This window comes from Pseudophryne corroboree, chromosome 4 (assembly GCF_028390025.1).
Source record: "Pseudophryne corroboree isolate aPseCor3 chromosome 4, aPseCor3.hap2, whole genome shotgun sequence".
In the NCBI taxonomy this organism is placed as follows: domain Eukaryota; kingdom Metazoa; phylum Chordata; class Amphibia; order Anura; family Myobatrachidae; genus Pseudophryne; species Pseudophryne corroboree.
Window position 1 is genome coordinate 17,465,289 of NC_086447.1, and position 23,748 is coordinate 17,489,036.

The 23,748-nt window shown below is 36.7% G+C and overlaps 12 non-coding genes across 12 annotated transcripts; all 12 read right to left on the reverse strand.

Moving 5' to 3' along the window:
- Positions 1 to 2,658: 2,658 nt before the first annotated feature.
- Positions 2,659 to 2,732, reverse strand: TRNAN-GUU (transfer RNA asparagine (anticodon GUU)). Its single transcript has one exon. It is a non-coding gene; the product is annotated as a tRNA-Asn (tRNA).
- Positions 2,733 to 3,816: 1,084 nt separating this feature from the next.
- TRNAN-GUU (transfer RNA asparagine (anticodon GUU)) lies at positions 3,817 to 3,890 on the reverse strand. Its single transcript has one exon. It is a non-coding gene; the product is annotated as a tRNA-Asn (tRNA).
- Positions 3,891 to 6,145: 2,255 nt separating this feature from the next.
- On the reverse strand, positions 6,146 to 6,219 carry TRNAN-GUU (transfer RNA asparagine (anticodon GUU)). Its single transcript has one exon. It is a non-coding gene; the product is annotated as a tRNA-Asn (tRNA).
- A 4,572-nt stretch (positions 6,220 to 10,791) lies between these two features.
- TRNAN-GUU (transfer RNA asparagine (anticodon GUU)) lies at positions 10,792 to 10,865 on the reverse strand. Its single transcript has one exon. It is a non-coding gene; the product is annotated as a tRNA-Asn (tRNA).
- A 1,093-nt stretch (positions 10,866 to 11,958) lies between these two features.
- Positions 11,959 to 12,032, reverse strand: TRNAN-GUU (transfer RNA asparagine (anticodon GUU)). The gene has a single exon. It is a non-coding gene; the product is annotated as a tRNA-Asn (tRNA).
- A 2,255-nt stretch (positions 12,033 to 14,287) lies between these two features.
- On the reverse strand, positions 14,288 to 14,361 carry TRNAN-GUU (transfer RNA asparagine (anticodon GUU)). Its single transcript has one exon. It is a non-coding gene; the product is annotated as a tRNA-Asn (tRNA).
- Positions 14,362 to 15,454: 1,093 nt separating this feature from the next.
- On the reverse strand, positions 15,455 to 15,528 carry TRNAN-GUU (transfer RNA asparagine (anticodon GUU)). Its single transcript has one exon. It is a non-coding gene; the product is annotated as a tRNA-Asn (tRNA).
- A 2,255-nt stretch (positions 15,529 to 17,783) lies between these two features.
- TRNAN-GUU (transfer RNA asparagine (anticodon GUU)) lies at positions 17,784 to 17,857 on the reverse strand. Its single transcript has one exon. It is a non-coding gene; the product is annotated as a tRNA-Asn (tRNA).
- A 1,092-nt stretch (positions 17,858 to 18,949) lies between these two features.
- On the reverse strand, positions 18,950 to 19,023 carry TRNAN-GUU (transfer RNA asparagine (anticodon GUU)). Its single transcript has one exon. It is a non-coding gene; the product is annotated as a tRNA-Asn (tRNA).
- A 2,254-nt stretch (positions 19,024 to 21,277) lies between these two features.
- On the reverse strand, positions 21,278 to 21,351 carry TRNAN-GUU (transfer RNA asparagine (anticodon GUU)). The gene has a single exon. It is a non-coding gene; the product is annotated as a tRNA-Asn (tRNA).
- Positions 21,352 to 22,444: 1,093 nt separating this feature from the next.
- TRNAN-GUU (transfer RNA asparagine (anticodon GUU)) lies at positions 22,445 to 22,518 on the reverse strand. Its single transcript has one exon. It is a non-coding gene; the product is annotated as a tRNA-Asn (tRNA).
- A 1,087-nt stretch (positions 22,519 to 23,605) lies between these two features.
- TRNAN-GUU (transfer RNA asparagine (anticodon GUU)) lies at positions 23,606 to 23,680 on the reverse strand. Its single transcript has one exon. It is a non-coding gene; the product is annotated as a tRNA-Asn (tRNA).
- Positions 23,681 to 23,748: the final 68 nt, after the last annotated feature.

Here is a 23,748-nt window from a genome sequence, read left to right on the forward strand (position 1 = left end):
TGAAGCAAGTTTTAATCAGTAATAGGTGAAAAACCATTCCTACAAAGGTGTTAATCAGAGACTTGGCTTTGTGGACACTTTTCAGAGAGCAAATGTGTTAGCATAAAAATAAAGCCATAAAATGGAGAGCTGATTAATCACTCAATTGGATTTCTCTGCCTGCATAATTTTTTTTCTCTGCAACCCCATGCTAAATTGTGCTTCCTGTTTTTTATAAAATGACTTAATCAAATCTGATTGCATCAGAGAAGGCCAGGTACCCTACACTATAAGAGGTGGTTTGAAATTTTGACTTGTCTACTTAAAGATCACCAAAATTTGATCACAAGGTCAATTACGTCCCTGGGTGGGATTGAACCACCAACCTTTCGGTTAACAGACGAATGCGCTAACCGATTGCGCCACAGAGACAGCTTGCAAAAGCATGTACTGACAAAGGCTAAAAAGCATTCATCTAGAAAGTTTCCTAGAAAAAGGTTAAAAAGGCAATAATCTGGAGAGTTTTGCAAGATTTTTCTTCCATTGACCAAAGACGAAACACATTGGTACTTTCACATAATGAGTGAGTACTTCAGGATCTCTGACACTTACATGAGCAGCAGAGTGGGGCAGCAGAAGCGTGCTGGGCCCATAACCCAGAGGTCGGTGGATTGAAACCATCCTCTACTATGTGCACTTATTTTTTTGTTAATTAAATTCTTCCAAAACTGGAATTGATATTTTGACTCTTTTATTTTTACTTAAAGTACAATAACTTTTAACATTTTAATTTGTTTTAATAGTATATTGACAGCATTGTTTTCTTTCAGAAATCCACTTAATTTTCTTTACCCTATTACTGAAATGGTAATTGACAAAAACAAGCTACATTGTCACCAGAAGAGCAATGCAAAATGTACAATTGATATTTCAAAATCATCTTTCCATCTTGAATTTCAATGATGCATTGGGGCAACGATTTTGTGAGAAACATCTTCACCCTTAAAGAAAGATTTTCTTAACTTCTTACCTGTGTGCTGATTAGATATCACCTGGTTTTCACATTAAACAGATTCCCACTTGAGAAAGCAGCAAGGATGCAGTGAGGTTTATGTTTCCTGGTGTCAACCTGTATTATTTCAGTGGACATTGTAATGAGGATGCATCTTGCTGCCTTTCCAATGAAGCAAGTTTTAATCAGTAATAGGTGAAAAACCATTCCTACAAAGGTGTTAATCAGAGACTTGGCTTTGTGGATACTTTTCAGAGAGCAAATGTGTTAGCATAAAAATAAAGCCATAAAATGGAGAGCTGATTAATCACTCAATTGGATTTCTCTGCCTGCATAATTTTTTTTCTCTGCAACCCCATGCTAAATTGTGCTTCCTGTTTTTTATAAAATGACTTAATCAAATCTGATTGCATCAGAGAAGGCCAGGTACCCTACACTATAAGAGGTGGTTTGAAATTTTGACTTGTCTACTTAAAGATCACCAAAATTTGATCACAAGGTCAATTACGTCCCTGGGTGGGATTGAACCACCAACCTTTCGGTTAACAGACGAATGCGCTAACCGATTGCGCCACAGAGACAGCTTGCAAAAGCATGTACTGACAAAGGCTAAAAAGCATTCATCTAGAAAGTTTCCTAGAAAAAGGTTAAAAAGGCAATAATCTGGAGAGTTTTGCAAGATTTTTCTTCCATTGACCAAAGACGAAACACATTGGTACTTTCACATAATGAGTGAGTACTTCAGGATCTCTGACACTTACATGAGCAGCAGAGTAGGGCAGCAGAAGCGTGCTGGGCCATAACCCAGAGGTCGGTGGATTGAAACCATCCTCTGCTATGTGCACTTATTTTTTTGTTAATTAAATTCTTCCAAAACTGGAATTGATATTTTGACTCTTTTATTTTTACTTAAAGTACAATAACTTTTAACATTTTAATTTGTTTTAATAGTATATTGACAGCATTGTTTTCTTTCAGAAATCCACTTAATTTTCTTTACCCTATTACTGAAATGGTAATTGACAAAAACAAGCTACATTGTCACCAGAAGAGCAATGCAAAATGTACAATTGATATTTCAAAATCATCTTTCCATCTTGAATTTCAATGATGCATTGGGGCAACGATTTTGTGAGAAACATCTTCACCCTTAAAGAAAGATTTTCTTAACTTCTTACCTGTGTGCTGATTAGATATCACCTGGTTTTCACATTAAACAGATTCCCACTTGAGAAAGCAGCAAGGATGCAGTGAGGTTTATGTTTCCTGGTGTCAACCTGTATTATTTCAGTGGACATTGTAATGAGGATGCATCTTGCTGCCTTTCCAATGAAGCAAGTTTTAATCAGTAATAGGTGAAAAACCATTCCTACAAAGGTGTTAATCAGAGACTTGGCTTTGTGGACACTTTTCAGAGAGCAAATGTGTTAGCATAAAAATAAAGCCATAAAATGGAGAGCTGATTAATCACTCAATTGGATTTCTCTGCCTGCATCATTTTTTTTCTCTGCAACCCCATGCTAAATTGTGCTTCCTGTTTTTTATAAAATGACTTAATCAAATATGACTGCATCAGAGAAGGCCAGGTACCCTACACTATAAGAGGTGGTTTGAAATTTTGACTTGTCTACTTAAAGATCACCAAAATTTGATCACAAGGTCAATTACGTCCCTGGGTGCGATTGAACCACCAACCTTTCGGTTAACAGCCGAATGCGCTAACCGATTGCGCCACAGAGACAGCTTGCAAAAGCATGTACTGACAAAGGCTAAAAAGCATTCATCTAGAAAGTTTCCTAGAAAAAGGTTAAAAAGGCAATAATCTGGAGAGTTTTGCAAGATTTTTCTTCCATTGACCAAAGAAGAAACACATTGGTACTTTCACATAATGAGTGAGTACTTCAGGATCTCTGACACTTACATGAGCAGCAGAGTGGGGCAGCAGAAGCGTGCTGGGCCCATAACCCAGAGGTCGGTGGATTGAAACCATCCTCTGCTATGTGCACTTATTTTTTTGTTAATTAAATTCTTCCAAAACTGGAATTGATATTTTGACTCTTTTATTTTTACTTAAAGTACAATAACTTTTAACATTTTAATTTGTTTTAATAGTATATTGACAGCATTGTTTTCTTTCAGAAATCCACTTAATTTTCTTTACCCTATTACTGAAATGGTAATTGACAAAAACAAGCTACATTGTCACCAGAAGAGCAATGCAAAATGTACAATTGATATTTCAAAATCATCTTTCCATCTTGAATTTCAATGATGCATTGGGGCAACGATTTTGTGAGAAACATCTTCACCCTTAAAGAAAGATTTTCTTAACTTCTTACCTGTGTGCTGATTAGATATCACCTGGTTTTCACATTAAACAGATTCCCACTTGAGAAAGCAGAAAGGATGCAGTGAGGTTTATGTTTCCTGGTGTCAACCTGTATTATTTCAGTGGACATTGTAATGAGGATGCATCTTGCTGCCTTTCCAATGAAGCAAGTTTTAATCAGTAATAGGTGAAAAACCATTCCTACAAAGGTGTTAATCAGAGACTTGGCTTTGTGGACACTTTTCAGAGAGCAAATGTGTTAGCATAAAAATAAAGCCATAAAATGGAGAGCTGATTAATCACTCAATTGGATTTCTCTGCCTGCATAATTTTTTTTCTCATGCTAAATTGTGCTTCCTGTTTTTTATAAAATGACTTAATCAAATATGACTCTGATTGCATCAGAGAAGGCCAGGTACCCTACACCATAAGAGGTGGTTTGAAATTTTGACTTGTCTACTTAAAGATCAGCAAAATTTGATCACAAGGTCAATTACGTCCCTGGGTGGGATTGAACCACCAACCTTTCGGTTAACAGCCGAATGCGCTAACCGATTGCGCCACAGAGACAGCTTGCAAAAGCATGTACTGACAAAGGCTAAAAAGCATTCATCTAGATAGTTTCCTAGAAAAAAGTTAAAAAGGCAATAATCTGGAGAGTTTTGCAAGATTTTTCTTCCATTGACCAACGAAGAAACACATTGGTACTTTCACATGATGAGTGAGTACTTCAGGATCTCTGACACTTACATGAGCAGCAGAGTGGCGCAGCGGAAGCGTGCTGGGCCCATAACCCAGAGGTCGGTGGATCGAAACCATCCTCTGCTATGTGCACTTATTTTTTTGTTAATTAAATTCTTCCAAAACTGGAATTGATATTTTGACTCTTTTATTTTTACTTAAAGTACAATAACTTTTAACATTTTAATTTGTTTTAATAGTATATTGACAGCATTGTTTTCTTTCAGAAATCCACTTAATTTTCTTTACCCTATTACTGAAATGGTAATTGACAAAAACAAGCTACATTGTCACCAGAAGAGCAATGCAAAATGTACAATTGATATTTCAAAATCATATTTCCATCTTGAATTTCAATGATGCATTGGGGCAACGATTTTGTGAGAAACATCTTCACCCTTAAAGAAAGATTTTCTTAACTTCTTACCTGTGTGCTGATTAGATATCACCTGGTTTTCACATTAAACAGATTCCCACTTGAGAAAGCAGCAAGGATGCAGTGAGGTTTATGTTTCCTGGTGTCAACCTGTATTATTTCAGTGGACATTGTAATGAGGATGCATCTTGCTGCCTTTCCAATGAAGCAAGTTTTAATCAGTAATAGGTGAAAAACCATTCCTACAAAGGTGTTAATCAGAGACTTGGCTTTGTGGATACTTTTCAGAGAGCAAATGTGTTAGCATAAAAATAAAGCTATAGTATGGAGAGCTGATTAATCACTCAATTGGATTTCTCTGCCTGCATAATTTTTTTTCTCTGCAACCCCATGCTAAATTGTGCTTCCTGTTTTTTATAAAATGACTTAATCAAATCTGATTGCATCAGAGAAGGCCAGGTACCCTACACTATAATAGGTGGTTTGAAATTTTGACTTGTCTACTTAAAGATCACCAAAATTTGATCACAAGGTCAATTACGTCCCTGGGTGGGATTGAACCACCAGACCTTTGGGTTAACAGCCGAATGCGCTAACCGATTGCGCCACAGAGACAGCTTGCAAAAGCATGTACTGACAAAGGCTAAAAAGCATTCATCTAGAAAGTTTCCTAGAAAAAGGTTAAAAAGGCAATAATCTGGAGAGTTTTGCAAGATTTTTCTTCCATTGACCAACGAAGAAACACATTGGTACTTTCACATGATGAGTGAGTACTTCAGGATCTCTGACACTTACATGAGCAGCAGAGTGGCGCAGCGGAAGCGTGCTGGGCCCATAACCCAGAGGTCGGTGGATCGAAACCATCCTCTGCTATGTGCACTTATTTTTTTGTTAATTAAATTCTTCCAAAACTGGAATTGATATTTTGACTCTTTTATTTTTACTTAAAGTACAATAACTTTTAACATTTTAATTTGTTTTAATAGTATATTGACAGCATTGTTTTCTTTCAGAAATCCACTTAATTTTCTTTACCCTATTACTGAAATGGTAATTGACAAAAACAAGCTACATTGTCACCAGAAGAGCAATGCAAAATGTACAATTGATATTTCAAAATCATCTTTCCATCTTGAATTTCAATGATGCATTGGGGCAACGATTTTGTGAGAAACATCTTCACCCTTAAAGAAAGATTTTCTTAACTTCTTACCTGTGTGCTGATTAGATATCACCTGGTTTTCACATTAAACAGATTCCCACTTGAGAAAGCAGCAAGGATGCAGTGAGGTTTATGTTTCCTGGTGTCAACCTGTATTATTTCAGTGGACATTGTAATGAGGATGCAACTTGCTGCCTTTCCAATGAAGCAAGTTTTAATCAGTAATAGGTGAAAAACCATTCCTACAAAGGTGTTAATCAGAGACTTGGCTTTGTGGACACTTTTCAGAGAGCAAATGTGTTAGCATAAAAATAAAGCCATAAAATGGAGAGCTGATTAATCACTCAATTGGATTTCTCTGCCTGCATAATTTTTTTTCTCTGCAACCCCATGCTAAATTGTGCTTCCTGTTTTTTATAAAATGACTTAATCAAATATGACTCTGATTGCATCAGAGAAGGCCAGGTACCCTACACCATAAGAGGTGGTTTGAAATTTTGACTTGTCTACTTAAAGATCAGCAAAATTTGATCACAAGGTCAATTACGTCCCTGGGTGGGATTGAACCACCAACCTTTCGGTTAACAGCCGAATGCGCTAACCGATTGCGCCACAGAGACAGCTTGCAAAAGCATGTACTGACAAAGGCTAAAAAGCATTCATCTAGATAGTTTCCTAGAAAAAAGTTAAAAAGGCAATAATCTGGAGAGTTTTGCAAGATTTTTCTTCCATTGACCAACGAAGAAACACATTGGTACTTTCACATGATGAGTGAGTACTTCAGGATCTCTGACACTTACATGAGCAGCAGAGTGGCGCAGCGGAAGCGTGCTGGGCCCATAACCCAGAGGTCGGTGGATCGAAACCATCCTCTGCTATGTGCACTTATTTTTTTGTTAATTAAATTCTTCCAAAACTGGAATTGATATTTTGACTCTTTTATTTTTACTTAAAGTACAATAACTTTTAACATTTTAATTTGTTTTAATAGTATATTGACAGCATTGTTTTCTTTCAGAAATCCACTTAATTTTCTTTACCCTATTACTGAAATGGTAATTGACAAAAACAAGCTACATTGTCACCAGAAGAGCAATGCAAAATGTACAATTGATATTTCAAAATCATATTTCCATCTTGAATTTCAATGATGCATTGGGGCAACGATTTTGTGAGAAACATCTTCACCCTTAAAGAAAGATTTTCTTAACTTCTTACCTGTGTGCTGATTAGATATCACCTGGTTTTCACATTAAACAGATTCCCACTTGAGAAAGCAGCAAGGATGCAGTGAGGTTTATGTTTCCTGGTGTCAACCTGTATTATTTCAGTGGACATTGTAATGAGGATGCATCTTGCTGCCTTTCCAATGAAGCAAGTTTTAATCAGTAATAGGTGAAAAACCATTCCTACAAAGGTGTTAATCAGAGACTTGGCTTTGTGGATACTTTTCAGAGAGCAAATGTGTTAGCATAAAAATAAAGCTATAGTATGGAGAGCTGATTAATCACTCAATTGGATTTCTCTGCCTGCATAATTTTTTTTCTCTGCAACCCCATGCTAAATTGTGCTTCCTGTTTTTTATAAAATGACTTAATCAAATCTGATTGCATCAGAGAAGGCCAGGTACCCTACACTATAAGAGGTGGTTTGAAATTTTGACTTGTCTACTTAAAGATCACCAAAATTTGATCACAAGGTCAATTACGTCCCTGGGTGGGATTGAACCACCAGACCTTTGGGTTAACAGCCGAATGCGCTAACCGATTGCGCCACAGAGACAGCTTGCAAAAGCATGTACTGACAAAGGCTAAAAAGCATTCATCTAGAAAGTTTCCTAGAAAAAGGTTAAAAAGGCAATAATCTGGAGAGTTTTGCAAGATTTTTCTTCCATTGACCAACGAAGAAACACATTGGTACTTTCACATGATGAGTGAGTACTTCAGGATCTCTGACACTTACATGAGCAGCAGAGTGGCGCAGCGGAAGCGTGCTGGGCCCATAACCCAGAGGTCGGTGGATCGAAACCATCCTCTGCTATGTGCACTTATTTTTTTGTTAATTAAATTCTTCCAAAACTGGAATTGATATTTTGACTCTTTTATTTTTACTTAAAGTACAATAACTTTTAACATTTTAATTTGTTTTAATAGTATATTGACAGCATTGTTTTCTTTCAGAAATCCACTTAATTTTCTTTACCCTATTACTGAAATGGTAATTGACAAAAACAAGCTACATTGTCACCAGAAGAGCAATGCAAAATGTACAATTGATATTTCAAAATCATATTTCCATCTTGAATTTCAATGATGCATTGGGGCAACGATTTTGTGAGAAACATCTTCACCCTTAAAGAAAGATTTTCTTAACTTCTTACCTGTGTGCTGATTAGATATCACCTGGTTTTCACATTAAACAGATTCCCACTTGAGAAAGCAGCAAGGATGCAGTGAGGTTTATGTTTCCTGGTGTCAACCTGTATTATTTCAGTGGACATTGTAATGAGGATGCATCTTGCTGCCTTTCCAATGAAGCAAGTTTTAATCAGTAATAGGTGAAAAACCATTCCTACAAAGGTGTTAATCAGAGACTTGGCTTTGTGGATACTTTTCAGAGAGCAAATGTGTTAGCATAAAAATAAAGCTATAGTATGGAGAGCTGATTAATCACTCAATTGGATTTCTCTGCCTGCATAATTTTTTTTCTCTGCAACCCCATGCTAAATTGTGCTTCCTGTTTTTTATAAAATGACTTAATCAAATCTGATTGCATCAGAGAAGGCCAGGTACCCTACACTATAAGAGGTGGTTTGAAATTTTGACTTGTCTACTTAAAGATCACCAAAATTTGATCACAAGGTCAATTACGTCCCTGGGTGGGATTGAACCACCAGACCTTTGGGTTAACAGCCGAATGCGCTAACCAATTGCGCCACAGAGACAGCTTGCAAAAGCATGTACTGACAAAGGCTAAAAAGCATTCATCTAGAAAGTTTCCTAGAAAAAGGTTAAAAAGGCAATAATCTGGAGAGTTTTGCAAGATTTTTCTTCCATTGACCAACGAAGAAACACATTGGTACTTTCACATGATGAGTGAGTACTTCAGGATCTCTGACACTTACATGAGCAGCAGAGTGGCGCAGCGGAAGCGTGCTGGGCCCATAACCCAGAGGTCGGTGGATCGAAACCATCCTCTGCTATGTGCACTTATTTTTTTGTTAATTAAATTCTTCCAAAACTGGAATTGATATTTTGACTCTTTTATTTTTACTTAAAGTACAATAACTTTTAACATTTTAATTTGTTTTAATAGTATATTGACAGCATTGTTTTCTTTCAGAAATCCACTTAATTTTCTTTACCCTATTACTGAAATGGTAATTGACAAAAACAAGCTACATTGTCACCAGAAGAGCAATGCAAAATGTACAATTGATATTTCAAAATCATCTTTCCATCTTGAATTTCAATGATGCATTGGGGCAACGATTTTGTGAGAAACATCTTCACCCTTAAAGAAAGATTTTCTTAACTTCTTACCTGTGTGCTGATTAGATATCACCTGGTTTTCACATTAAACAGATTCCCACTTGAGAAAGCAGCAAGGATGCAGTGAGGTTTATGTTTCCTGGTGTCAACCTGTATTATTTCAGTGGACATTGTAATGAGGATGCATCTTGCTGCCTTTCCAATGAAGCAAGTTTTAATCAGTAATAGGTGAAAAACCATTCCTACAAAGGTGTTAATCAGAGACTTGGCTTTGTGGATATTTTTCAGAGAGCAAATGTGTTAGCATAAAAATAAAGCCATAAAATGGAGAGCTGATTAATCACTCAATTGGATTTCTCTGCCTGCATAATTTTTTTTCTCTGCAACCCCATGCTAAATTGTGCTTCCTGTTTTTTATAAAATGACTTAATCAAATCTGATTGCATCAGAGAAGGCCAGGTACCCTACACTATAAGAGGTGGTTTGAAATTTTGACTTGTCTACTTAAAGATCACCAAAATTTGATCACAAGGTCAATTACGTCCCTGGGTGGGATTGAACCACCAACCTTTCGGTTAACAGACGAATGCGCTAACCGATTGCGCCACAGAGACAGCTTGCAAAAGCATGTACTGACAAAGGCTAAAAAGCATTCATCTAGAAAGTTTCCTAGAAAAAGGTTAAAAAGGCAATAATCTGGAGAGTTTTGCAAGATTTTTCTTCCATTGACCAAAGACGAAACACATTGGTACTTTCACATAATGAGTGAGTACTTCAGGATCTCTGACACTTACATGAGCAGCAGAGTAGGGCAGCAGAAGCGTGCTGGGCCCATAACCCAGAGGTCGGTGGATTGAAACCATCCTCTGCTATGTGCACTTATTTTTTTGTTAATTAAATTCTTCCAAAACTGGAATTGATATTTTGACTCTTTTATTTTTACTTAAAGTACAATAACTTTTAACATTTTAATTTGTTTTAATAGTATATTGACAGCATTGTTTTCTTTCAGAAATCCACTTAATTTTCTTTACCCTATTACTGAAATGGTAATTGACAAAAACAAGCTACATTGTCACCAGAAGAGCAATGCAAAATGTACAATTGATATTTCAAAATCATCTTTCCATCTTGAATTTCAATGATGCATTGGGGCAACGATTTTGTGAGAAACATCTTCACCCTTAAAGAAAGATTTTCTTAACTTCTTACCTGTGTGCTGATTAGATATCACCTGGTTTTCACATTAAACAGATTCCCACTTGAGAAAGCAGCAAGGATGCAGTGAGGTTTATGTTTCCTGGTGTCAACCTGTATTATTTCAGTGGACATTGTAATGAGGATGCATCTTGCTGCCTTTCCAATGAAGCAAGTTTTAATCAGTAATAGGTGAAAAACCATTCCTACAAAGGTGTTAATCAGAGACTTGGCTTTGTGGACACTTTTCAGAGAGCAAATGTGTTAGCATAAAAATAAAGCCATAAAATGGAGAGCTGATTAATCACTCAATTGGATTTCTCTGCCTGCATCATTTTTTTTCTCTGCAACCCCATGCTAAATTGTGCTTCCTGTTTTTTATAAAATGACTTAATCAAATATGACTGCATCAGAGAAGGCCAGGTACCCTACACTATAAGAGGTGGTTTGAAATTTTGACTTGTCTACTTAAAGATCACCAAAATTTGATCACAAGGTCAATTACGTCCCTGGGTGCGATTGAACCACCAACCTTTCGGTTAACAGCCGAATGCGCTAACCGATTGCGCCACAGAGACAGCTTGCAAAAGCATGTACTGACAAAGGCTAAAAAGCATTCATCTAGAAAGTTTCCTAGAAAAAGGTTAAAAAGGCAATAATCTGGAGAGTTTTGCAAGATTTTTCTTCCATTGACCAAAGAAGAAACACATTGGTACTTTCACATAATGAGTGAGTACTTCAGGATCTCTGACACTTACATGAGCAGCAGAGTGGGGCAGCAGAAGCGTGCTGGGCCCATAACCCAGAGGTCGGTGGATTGAAACCATCCTCTGCTATGTGCACTTATTTTTTTGTTAATTAAATTCTTCCAAAACTGGAATTGATATTTTGACTCTTTTATTTTTACTTAAAGTACAATAACTTTTAACATTTTAATTTGTTTTAATAGTATATTGACAGCATTGTTTTCTTTCAGAAATCCACTTAATTTTCTTTACCCTATTACTGAAATGGTAATTGACAAAAACAAGCTACATTGTCACCAGAAGAGCAATGCAAAATGTACAATTGATATTTCAAAATCATCTTTCCATCTTGAATTTCAATGATGCATTGGGGCAACGATTTTGTGAGAAACATCTTCACCCTTAAAGAAAGATTTTCTTAACTTCTTACCTGTGTGCTGATTAGATATCACCTGGTTTTCACATTAAACAGATTCCCACTTGAGAAAGCAGAAAGGATGCAGTGAGGTTTATGTTTCCTGGTGTCAACCTGTATTATTTCAGTGGACATTGTAATGAGGATGCATCTTGCTGCCTTTCCAATGAAGCAAGTTTTAATCAGTAATAGGTGAAAAACCATTCCTACAAAGGTGTTAATCAGAGACTTGGCTTTGTGGACACTTTTCAGAGAGCAAATGTGTTAGCATAAAAATAAAGCCATAAAATGGAGAGCTGATTAATCACTCAATTGGATTTCTCTGCCTGCATAATTTTTTTTCTCTGCAACCCCATGCTAAATTGTGCTTCCTGTTTTTTATAAAATGACTTAATCAAATATGACTCTGATTGCATCAGAGAAGGCCAGGTACCCTACACCATAAGAGGTGGTTTGAAATTTTGACTTGTCTACTTAAAGATCAGCAAAATTTGATCACAAGGTCAATTACGTCCCTGGGTGGGATTGAACCACCAACCTTTCGGTTAACAGCCGAATGCGCTAACCGATTGCGCCACAGAGACAGCTTGCAAAAGCATGTACTGACAAAGGCTAAAAAGCATTCATCTAGATAGTTTCCTAGAAAAAAGTTAAAAAGGCAATAATCTGGAGAGTTTTGCAAGATTTTTCTTCCATTGACCAACGAAGAAACACATTGGTACTTTCACATGATGAGTGAGTACTTCAGGATCTCTGACACTTACATGAGCAGCAGAGTGGCGCAGCGGAAGCGTGCTGGGCCCATAACCCAGAGGTCGGTGGATCGAAACCATCCTCTGCTATGTGCACTTATTTTTTTGTTAATTAAATTCTTCCAAAACTGGAATTGATATTTTGACTCTTTTATTTTTACTTAAAGTACAATAACTTTTAACATTTTAATTTGTTTTAATAGTATATTGACAGCATTGTTTTCTTTCAGAAATCCACTTAATTTTCTTTACCCTATTACTGAAATGGTAATTGACAAAAACAAGCTACATTGTCACCAGAAGAGCAATGCAAAATGTACAATTGATATTTCAAAATCATATTTCCATCTTGAATTTCAATGATGCATTGGGGCAACGATTTTGTGAGAAACATCTTCACCCTTAAAGAAAGATTTTCTTAACTTCTTACCTGTGTGCTGATTAGATATCACCTGGTTTTCACATTAAACAGATTCCCACTTGAGAAAGCAGCAAGGATGCAGTGAGGTTTATGTTTCCTGGTGTCAACCTGTATTATTTCAGTGGACATTGTAATGAGGATGCATCTTGCTGCCTTTCCAATGAAGCAAGTTTTAATCAGTAATAGGTGAAAAACCATTCCTACAAAGGTGTTAATCAGAGACTTGGCTTTGTGGATACTTTTCAGAGAGCAAATGTGTTAGCATAAAAATAAAGCTATAGTATGGAGAGCTGATTAATCACTCAATTGGATTTCTCTGCCTGCATAATTTTTTTTCTCTGCAACCCCATGCTAAATTGTGCTTCCTGTTTTTTATAAAATGACTTAATCAAATCTGATTGCATCAGAGAAGGCCAGGTACCCTACACTATAAGAGGTGGTTTGAAATTTTGACTTGTCTACTTAAAGATCACCAAAATTTGATCACAAGGTCAATTACGTCCCTGGGTGGGATTGAACCACCAGACCTTTGGGTTAACAGCCGAATACGCTAACCGATTGCGCCACAGAGACAGCTTGCAAAAGCATGTACTGACAAAGGCTAAAAAGCATTCATCTAGAAAGTTTCCTAGAAAAAGGTTAAAAAGGCAATAATCTGGAGAGTTTTGCAAGATTTTTCTTCCATTGACCAACGAAGAAACACATTGGTACTTTCACATGATGAGTGAGTACTTCAGGATCTCTGACACTTACATGAGCAGCAGAGTGGCGCAGCGGAAGCGTGCTGGGCCCATAACCCAGAGGTCGGTGGATCGAAACCATCCTCTGCTATGTGCACTTATTTTTTTGTTAATTAAATTCTTCCAAAACTGGAATTGATATTTTGACTCTTTTATTTTTACTTAAAGTACAATAACTTTTAACATTTTAATTTGTTTTAATAGTATATTGACAGCATTGTTTTCTTTCAGAAATCCACTTAATTTTCTTTACCCTATTACTGAAATGGTAATTGACAAAAACAAGCTACATTGTCACCAGAAGAGCAATGCAAAATGTACAATTGATATTTCAAAATCATCTTTCCATCTTGAATTTCAATGATGCATTGGGGCAACGATTTTGTGAGAAACATCTTCACCCTTAAAGAAAGATTTTCGTAACTTCTTACCTGTGTGCTGATTAGATATCACCTGGTTTTCACATTAAACAGATTCCCACTTGAGAAAGCAGCAAGGATGCAGTGAGGTTTATGTTTCCTGGTGTCAACCTGTATTATTTCAGTGGACATTGTAATGAGGATGCATCTTGCTGCCTTTCCAATGAAGCAAGTTTTAATCAGTAATAGGTGAAAAACCATTCCTACAAAGGTGTTAATCAGAGACTTGGCTTTGTGGACACTTTTCAGAGAGCAAATGTGTTAGCATAAAAATAAAGCCATAAAATGGAGAGCTGATTAATCACTCAATTGGATTTCTCTGCCTGCATCATTTTTTTTCTCTGCAACCCCATGCTAAATTGTGCTTCCTGTTTTTTATAAAATGACTTAATCAAATATGACTCTGATTGCATCAGAGAAGGCCAGGTACCCTACACCATAAGAGGTGGTTTGAAATTTTGACTTGTCTACTTAAAGATCAGCAAAATTTGATCACAAGGTCAATTACGTCCCTGGTTGGGATTGAACCACCAACCTTTCGGTTAACAGCCGAATGCGCTAACCGATTGCGCCACAGAGACAGCTTGCAAAAGCATGTACTGACAAAGGCTAAAAAGCATTCATCTAGAAAGTTTCCTAGAAAAAGGTTAAAAAGGCAATAATCTGGAGAGTTTTGCAAGATTTTTCTTCCATTGACCAACGAAGAAACACATTGGTACTTTCACATGATGAGTGAGTACTTCAGGATCTCTGACACTTACATGAGCAGCAGAGTGGCGCAGCGGAAGCGTGCTGGGCCCATAACCCAGAGGTCGGTGGATCGAAACCATCCTCTGCTATGTGCACTTATTTTTTTGTTAATTAAATTCTTCCAAAACTGGAATTGATATTTTGACTCTTTTATTTTTACTTAAAGTACAATAACTTTTAACATTTTAATTTGTTTTAATAGTATATTGACAGCATTGTTTTCTTTCAGAAATCCACTTAATTTTCTTTACCCTATTACTGAAATGGTAATTGACAAAAACAAGCTACATTGTCACCAGATGAGCAATGCAAAATGTACAATTGATATTTCAAAATCATCTTTCCATCTTGAATTTCAATGATGCATTGGGGCAACGATTTTGTGAGAAACATCTTCACCCTTAAAGAAAGATTTTCTTAACTTCTTACCTGTGTGCTGATTAGATATCACCTGGTTTTCACATTAAACAGATTCCCACTTGAGAAAGCAGCAAGGATGCAGTGAGGTTTATGTTTCCTGGTGTCAACCTGTATTATTTCAGTGGACATTGTAATGAGGATGCATCTTGCTGCCTTTCCAATGAAGCAAGTTTTAATCAGTAATAGGTGAAAAACCATTCCTACAAAGGTGTTAATCAGAGACTTGGCTTTGTGGACACTTTTCAGAGAGCAAATGTGTTAGCATAAAAATAAAGCCATAAAATGGAGAGCTGATTAATCACTCAATTGGATTTCTCTGCCTGCATAATTTTTTTTCTCTGCAACCCCATGCTAAATTGTGCTTCCTGTTTTTTATAAAATGACTTAATCAAATATGACTCTGATTGCATCAGAGAAGGCCAGGTACCCTACACCATAAGAGGTGGTTTGAAATTTTGACTTGTCTACTTAAAGATCAGCAAAATTTGATCACAAGGTCAATTACGTCCCTGGGTGGGATTGAACCACCAACCTTTCGGTTAACAGCCGAATGCGCTAACCGATTGCGCCACAGAGACAGCTTGCAAAAGCATGTACTGACAAAGGCTAAAAAGCATTCATCTAGAAAGTTTCCTCGAAAAAGGTTAAAAAGGCAATAATCTGGAGAGTTTTGCAAGATTTTTCTTCCATTGACCAACGAAGAAACACATTGGTACTTTCACATGATGAGTGAGTACTTCAGGATCTCTGACACTTACATGAGCAGCAGAGTGGCGCAGCGGAAGCGTGCTGGGCCCATAACCCAGAGGTCGGTGGATCGAAACCATCCTCTGCTATGTGCACTTATTTTTTTGTTAATTAAATTCTTCCAAAACTGGAATTGATATTTTGACTCTTTTATTTTTACTTAAAGTACAATAACTTTTAACATTTTAATTTGTTTTAATAGTATATTGACAGCATTGTTTTCTTTCAGAAATCCACTTAATTTTCTTTACCCTATTACTGAAATGGTAATTGACAAAAACAAGCTACATTGTCACCAGATGAGCAATGCAAAATGTACAATTGATATTTCAAAATCATCTTTCCATCTTGAATTTCAATGATGCATTGGGGCAACGATTTTGTGAGAAACATCTTCACCCTTAAAGAAAGATTTTCTTAACTTCTTACCTGTGTGCTGATTAGATATCACCTGGTTTTCACATTAAACAGATTCCCACTTGAGAAAGCAGCAAGGATGCAGTGAGGTTTATGTTTCCTGGTGTCAACCTGTATTATTTCAGTGGACATTGTAATGAGGATGCATCTTGCTGCCTTTCCAATGAAGCAAGTTTTAATCAGTAATAGGTGAAAAACCATTCCTACAAAGGTGTTAATCAGAGACTTGGCTTTGTGGATACTTTTCAGAGAGCAAATGTGTTAGCATAAAAATAAAGCTATAGTATGGAGAGCTGATTAATCACTCAATTGGATTTCTCTGCCTGCATAATTTTTTTTCTCTGCAACCCCATGCTAAATTGTGCTTCCTGTTTTTTATAAAATGACTTAATCAAATCTGATTGCATCAGAGAAGGCCAGGTACCCTACACTATAAGAGGTGGTTTGAAATTTTGACTTGTCTACTTAAAGATCACCAAAATTTGATCACAAGGTCAATTACGTCCCTGGGTGGGATTGAACCACCAGACCTTTGGGTTAACAGCCGAATGCGCTAACCGATTGCGCCACAGAGACAGCTTGCAAAAGCATGTACTGACAAAGGCTAAAAAGCATTCATCTAGAAAGTTTCCTAGAAAAAGGTTAAAAAGGCAATAATCTGGAGAGTTTTGCAAGATTTTTCTTCCATTGACCAACGAAGAAACACATTGGTACTTTCACATGATGAGTGAGTACTTCAGGATCTCTGACACTTACATGAGCAGCAGAGTGGCGCAGCGGAAGCGTGCTGGGCCCATAACCCAGAGGTCGGTGGATCGAAACCATCCTCTGCTATGTGCACTTATTTTTTTGTTAATTAAATTCTTCCAAAACTGGAATTGATATTTTGACTCTTTTATTTTTACTTAAAGTACAATAACTTTTAACATTTTAATTTGTTTTAATAGTATATTGACAGCATTGTTTTCTTTCAGAAATCCACTTAATTTTCTTTACCCTATTACTGAAATGGTAATTGACAAAAACAAGCTACATTGTCACCAGAAGAGCAATGCAAAATGTACAATTGATATTTCAAAATCATCTTTCCATCTTGAATTTCAATGATGCATTGGGGCAACGATTTTGTGAGAAACATCTTCACCCTTAAAGAAAGATTTTCTTAACTTCTTACCTGTGTGCTGATTAGATATCACCTGGTTTTCACATTAAACAGATTCCCACTTGAGAAAGCAGCAAGGATGCAGTGAGGTTTATGTTTCCTGGTGTCAACCTGTATTATTTCAGTGGACATTGTAATGAGGATGCATCTTGCTGCCTTTCCAATGAAGCAAGTTTTAATCAGTAATAGGTGAAAAACCATTCCTACAAAGGTGTTAATCAGAGACTTGGCTTTGTGGACACTTTTCAGAGAGCAAATGTGTTAGCATAAAAATAAAGCCATAAAATGGAGAGCTGATTAATCACTCAATTGGATTTCTCTGCCTGCATCATTTTTTTTCTCTGCAACCCCATGCTAAATTGTGCTTCCTGTTTTTTATAAAATGACTTAATCAAATATGACTCTGATTGCATCAGAGAAGGCCAGGTACCCTACACCATAAGAGGTGGTTTGAAATTTTGACTTGTCTACTTAAAGATCAGCAAAATTTGATCACAAGGTCGATTACGTCCCTGGTTGGGATTGAACCACCAACCTTTCGGTTAACAGCCGAATGCGCTAACCGATTGCGCCACAGAGACAGCTTGCAAAAGCATGTACTGACAAAGGCTAAAAAGCATTCATCTAGAAAGTTTCCTAGAAAAAGGTTAAAAAGGCAATAATCTGGAGAGTTTTGCAAGATTTTTCTTCCATTGACCAACGAAGAAACACATTGGTACTTTCACATGATGAGTGAGTACTTCAGGATCTCTGACACTTACATGAGCAGCAGAGTGGCGCAGCGGAAGCGTGCTGGGCCCATAACCCAGAGGTCGGTGGATCGAAACCATCCTCTGCTATGTGCACTTATTTTTTTGTTAATTAAATTCTTCCAAAACTGGAATTGATATTTTGACTCTTTTATTTTTACTTAAAGTACAATAACTTTTAACATTTTAATTTGTTTTAATAGTATATTGACAGCATTGTTTTCTTTCAGAAATCCACTTAATTTTCTTTACCCTATTACTAAAATGGTAATTGACAAAAACAAGCTACATTGTCACCAGATGAGCAATGCAAAATGTACAATTGATATTTCAAAATCATCTTTCCATCTTGAATTTCAATGATGCATTGGGGCAACGATTTTGTGAGAAACATCTTCACCCTTAAAGAAAGATTTTCTTAACTTCTTACCTGTGTGCTGATTAGATATCACCTGGTTTTCACATTAAACAGATTCCCACTTGAGAAAGCAGCAAGGATGCAGTGAGGTTTATGTTTCCTGGTGTCAACCTGTATTATTTCAGTGGACATTGTAATGAGGATGCATCTTGCTGCCTTTCCAATGAAGCAAGTTTTAATCAGTAATAGGTGAAAAACCATTCCTACAAAGGTGTTAATCAGAGACTTGGCTTTGTGGACACTTTTCAGAGAGCAAATGTGTTAGCATAAAAATAAAGCCATAAAATGGAGAGCTGATTAATCACTCAATTGGATTTCTCTGCCTGCATAATTTTTTTCTCTGCAACCCCATGCTAAATTGTGCTTCCTGTTTTTTATAAAATGACTTAATCAAATATGACTCTGATTGCATCAGAGAAGGCCAGGTACCCTACACCATAAGAGGTGGTTTGAAATTTTGACTTGTCTACTTAAAGATCAGCAAAATTTGATCACAAGGTCAATTACGTCCCTGGGTGGGATTGAACCACCAACCTTTCGGTTAACAGCCAAATGCGCTAACCGATTGCGCCACAGAGACAGCTTGCAAAAGCATGTACTGACAAAGGCTAAAAAGCATTCATCTAGAAAGTTTCCTAGAAAAAGGTTAAAAAGGCAATAATCTGGAGAGTTTTGCAAGATTTTTCTTCCATTGACCAACGAAGAAACACATTGGTACTTTCACATGATGAGTGAGTACTTCAGGATCTCTGACACTTACATGAGCAGCAGAGTGGCGCAGCGGAAGCGTGCTGGGCCCATAACCCAGAGGTCGGTGGATCGAAACCATCCTCTGCTATGTGCACTTATTTTTTTGTTAATTAAATTCTTCCAAAACTGGAATTGATATTTTGACTCTTTTATTTTTACTTAAAGTACAATAACTTTTAACATTTTAATTTGTTTTAATAGTATATTGACAGCATTGTTTTCTTTCAGAAATCCACTTAATTTTCTTTACCCTATTACTAAAATGGTAATTGACAAAAACAAGCTACATTGTCACCAGATGAGCAATGCAAAATGTACAATTGATATTTCAAAATCATCTTTCCATCTTGAATTTCAATGATGCATTGGGGCAACGATTTTGTGAGAAACATCTTCACCCTTAAAGAAAGATTTTCTTAACTTCTTACCTGTGTGCTGATTAGATATCACCTGGTTTTCACATTAAACAGATTCCCACTTGAGAAAGCAGCAAGGATGCAGTGAGGTTTATGTTTCCTGGTGTCAACCTGTATTATTTCAGTGGACATTGTAATGAGGATGCATCTTGCTGCCTTTCCAATAAAGCAAGTTTTAATCAGTAATAGGTGAAAAACCATTCCTACAAAGGTGTTAATCAGAGACTTGGCTTTGTGGACACTTTTCAGAGAGCAAATGTGTTAGCATAAAAATAAAGCCATAAAATGGAGAGCTGATTAATCACTCAATTGGATTTCTCTGCCTGCATAATTTTTTTTCTCTGCAACCCCATGCTAAATTGTGCTTCCTGTTTTTTATAAAATGACTTAATCAAATATGACTCTGATTGCATCAGAGAAGGCCAGGTACCCTACACCATAAGAGGTGGTTTGAAATTTTGACTTGTCTACTTAAAGATCACCAAAATTTGATCACAAGGTCAATTACGTCCCTGGGTGGGATTGAACCACCAACCTTTCGGTTAACAGACGAATGCGCTAACCGATTGCGCCACAGAGACAGCTTGCAAAAGCATGTACTGACAAAGGCTAAAAAGCATTCATCTAGAAAGTTTCCTAGAAAAAGGTTAAAAAGGCAATAATCTGGAGAGTTTTGCAAGATTTTTCTTCCATTGACCAAAGACGAAACACATTGGTACTTTCACATAATGAGTGAGTACTTCAGGATCTCTGACGCTTACATGAGCAGCAGAGTGGGGCAGCAGAAGCGTGCTGGGCCCATAACCCAGAGGTCGGTGGATTGAAACCATCCTCTGCTATGTGCACTTATTTTTTTGTTAATTAAATTCTTCCAAAACTGGAATTGATATTTTGACTCTTTTATTTTTACTTAAAGTACAATAACTTTTAACATTTTAATTTGTTTTAATAGTATATTGACAGCATTGTTTTCTTTCAGAAATCTACTTAATTTTCTTTACCCTATTACTGAAATGGTAATTGACAAAAACAAGCTACATTGTCACCAGAAGAGCAATGCAAAATGTACAATTGATATTTCAAAATCATCTTTCCATCTTGAATTTCAATGATGCATTGGGGCAACGATTTTGTGAGAAACATCTTCACCCTTAAAGAAAGATTTTCTTAACTTCTTACCTGTGTGCTGATTAGATATCACCTGGTTTTCACATTAAACAGATTCCCACTTGAGAAAGCAGCAAGGATGCAGTGAGGTTTATGTTTCCTGGTGTCAACCTGTATTATTTCAGTGGACATTGTAATGAGGATGCATCTTGCTGCCTTTCCAATGAAGCAAGTTTTAATCAGTAATAGGTGAAAAACCATTCCTACAAAGGTGTTAATCAGAGACTTGGCTTTGTGGACACTTTTCCGAGAGCAAATGTGTTAGCATAAAAATAAAGCCATAAAATGGAGAGCTGATTAATCACTCAATTGGATTTCTCTGCCTGCATAATTTTTTTTCTCTGCAACCCCATGCTAAATTGTGCTTCCTGTTTTTTATAAAATGACTTAATCAAATATGACTGCATCAGAGAAGGCCAGGTACCCTACACTATAAGAGGTGGTTTGAAATTTTGACTTGTCTACTTAAAGATCACCAAAATTTGATCACAAGGTCAATTACGTCCCTGGGTGCGATTGAACCACCAACCTTTCGGTTAACAGCCGAATGCGCTAACCGATTGCGCCACAGAGACAGCTTGCAAAAGCATGTACTGACAAAGGCTAAAAAGCATTCATCTAGAAAGTTTCCTAGAAAAAGGTTAAAAAGGCAATAATCTGGAGAGTTTTGCAAGATTTTTCTTCCATTGACCAAAGAAGAAACACATTGGTACTTTCACATAATGAGTGAGTACTTCAGGATCTCTGACACTTACATGAGCAGCAGAGTGGGGCAGCAGAAGCGTGCTGGGCCCATAACCCAGAGGTCGGTGGATTGAAACCATCCTCTGCTATGTGCACTTATTTTTTTGTTAATTAAATTCTTCCAAAACTGGAATTGATATTTTGACTCTTTTATTTTTACTTAAAGTACAATAACTTTTAACATTTTAATTTGTTTTAATAGTATATTGACAGCATTGTTTTCTTTCAGAAATCCACTTAATTTTCTTTACCCTATTACTGAAATGGTAATTGACAAAAACAAGCTACATTGTCACCAGAAGAGCAATGCAAAATGTACAATTGATATTTCAAAATCATCTTTCCATCTTGAATTTCAATGATGCATTGGGGCAACGATTTTGTGAGAAACATCTTCACCCTTAAAGAAAGATTTTCTTAACTTCTTACCTGTGTGCTGATTAGATATCACCTGGTTTTCACATTAAACAGATTCCCACTTGAGAAAGCAGCAAGGATGCAGTGAGGTTTATGTTTCCTGGTGTCAACCTGTATTATTTCAGTGGACATTGTAATGAGGATGCATCTTGCTGCCTTTCCAATGAAGCAAGTTTTAATCAGTAATAGGTGAAAAACCATTCCTACAAAGGTGTTAATCAGAAACTTGGCTTTGTGGACACTTTTCAGAGAGCAAATGTGTTAGCATAAAAATAAAGCCATAAAATGGAGAGCTGATTAATCACTCGATTGGATTTCTCTGCCTGCATAATTTTTTTTCTCTGCAACCCCATGCTAAATTGTGCTTCCTGTTTTTTATAAAATGACTTAATCAAATATGACTCTGATTGCATCAGAGAAGGCCAGGTACCCTACACCATAAGAGGTGGTTTGAAATTTTGACTTGTCGACTTAAAGATCAGCAAAATTTGATCACAAGGTCAATTACGTCCCTGGGTGGGATTGAACCACCAACCTTTCGGTTAACAGCCGAATGCGCTAACCGATTGCGCCACAGAGACAGCTTGCAAAAGCATGTACTGACAAAGGCTAAAAAGCATTCATCTAGATAGTTTCCTAGAAAAAAGTTAAAAAGGCAATAATCTGGAGAGTTTTGCAAGATTTTTCTTCCATTGACCAACGAAGAAGCACATTGGTACTTTCACATGATGAGTGAGTACTTCAGGATCTCTGACACTTACATGAGCAGCAGAGTGGCGCAGCGGAAGCGTGCTGGGCCCATAACCCAGAGGTCGGTGGATCGAAACCATCCTCTGCTATGTGCACTTATTTTTTTGTTAATTAAATTCTTCCAAAACTGGAATTGATATTTTGACTCTTTTATTTTTACTTAAAGTACAATAACTTTTAACATTTTAATTTGTTTTAATAGTATATTGACAGCATTGTTTTCTTTCAGAAATCCACTTAATTTTCTTTACCCTATTACTGAAATGGTAATTGACAAAAACAAGCTACATTGTCACCAGAAGAGCAATGCAAAATGTACAATTGATATTTCAAAATCATCTTTCCATCTTGAATTTCAATGATGCATTGGGGCAACGATTTTGTGAGAAACATCTTCACCCTTAAAGAAAGATTTTCTTAACTTCTTACCTGTGTGCTGATTAGATATCACCTGGTTTTCACATTAAACAGATTCCCACTTGAGAAAGCAGCAAGGATGCAGTGAGGTTTATGTTTCCTGGTGTCAACCTGTATTATTTCAGTGGACATTGTAATGAGGATGCATCTTGCTGCCTTTCCAATGAAGCAAGTTTTAATCAGTAATAGGTGAAAAACCATTCCTACAAAGGTGTTAATCAGAGACTTGGCTTTGTGGATACTTTTCAGAGAGCAAATGTGTTAGCATAAAAATAAAGCCATAGTATGGAGAGCTGATTAATCACTCAATTGGATTTCTCTGCCTGCATAATTTTTTTTCTCTGCAACCCCATGCTAAATTGTGCTTCCTGTTTTTTATAAAATGACTTAATCAAATCTGATTGCATCAGAGAAGGCCAGGTACCCTACACTATAAGAGGTGGTTTGAAATTTTGACTTGTCTACTTAAAGATCACCAAAATTTGATCACAAGGTCAATTACGTCCCTGGGTGGGATTGAACCACCAGACCTTTCGGTTAACAGCCGAATGCGCTAACCGATTGCGCCACAGAGACAGCTTGCAAAAGCATGTACTGACAAAGGCTAAAAAGCATTCATCTAGAAAGTTTCCTAGAAAAAGGTT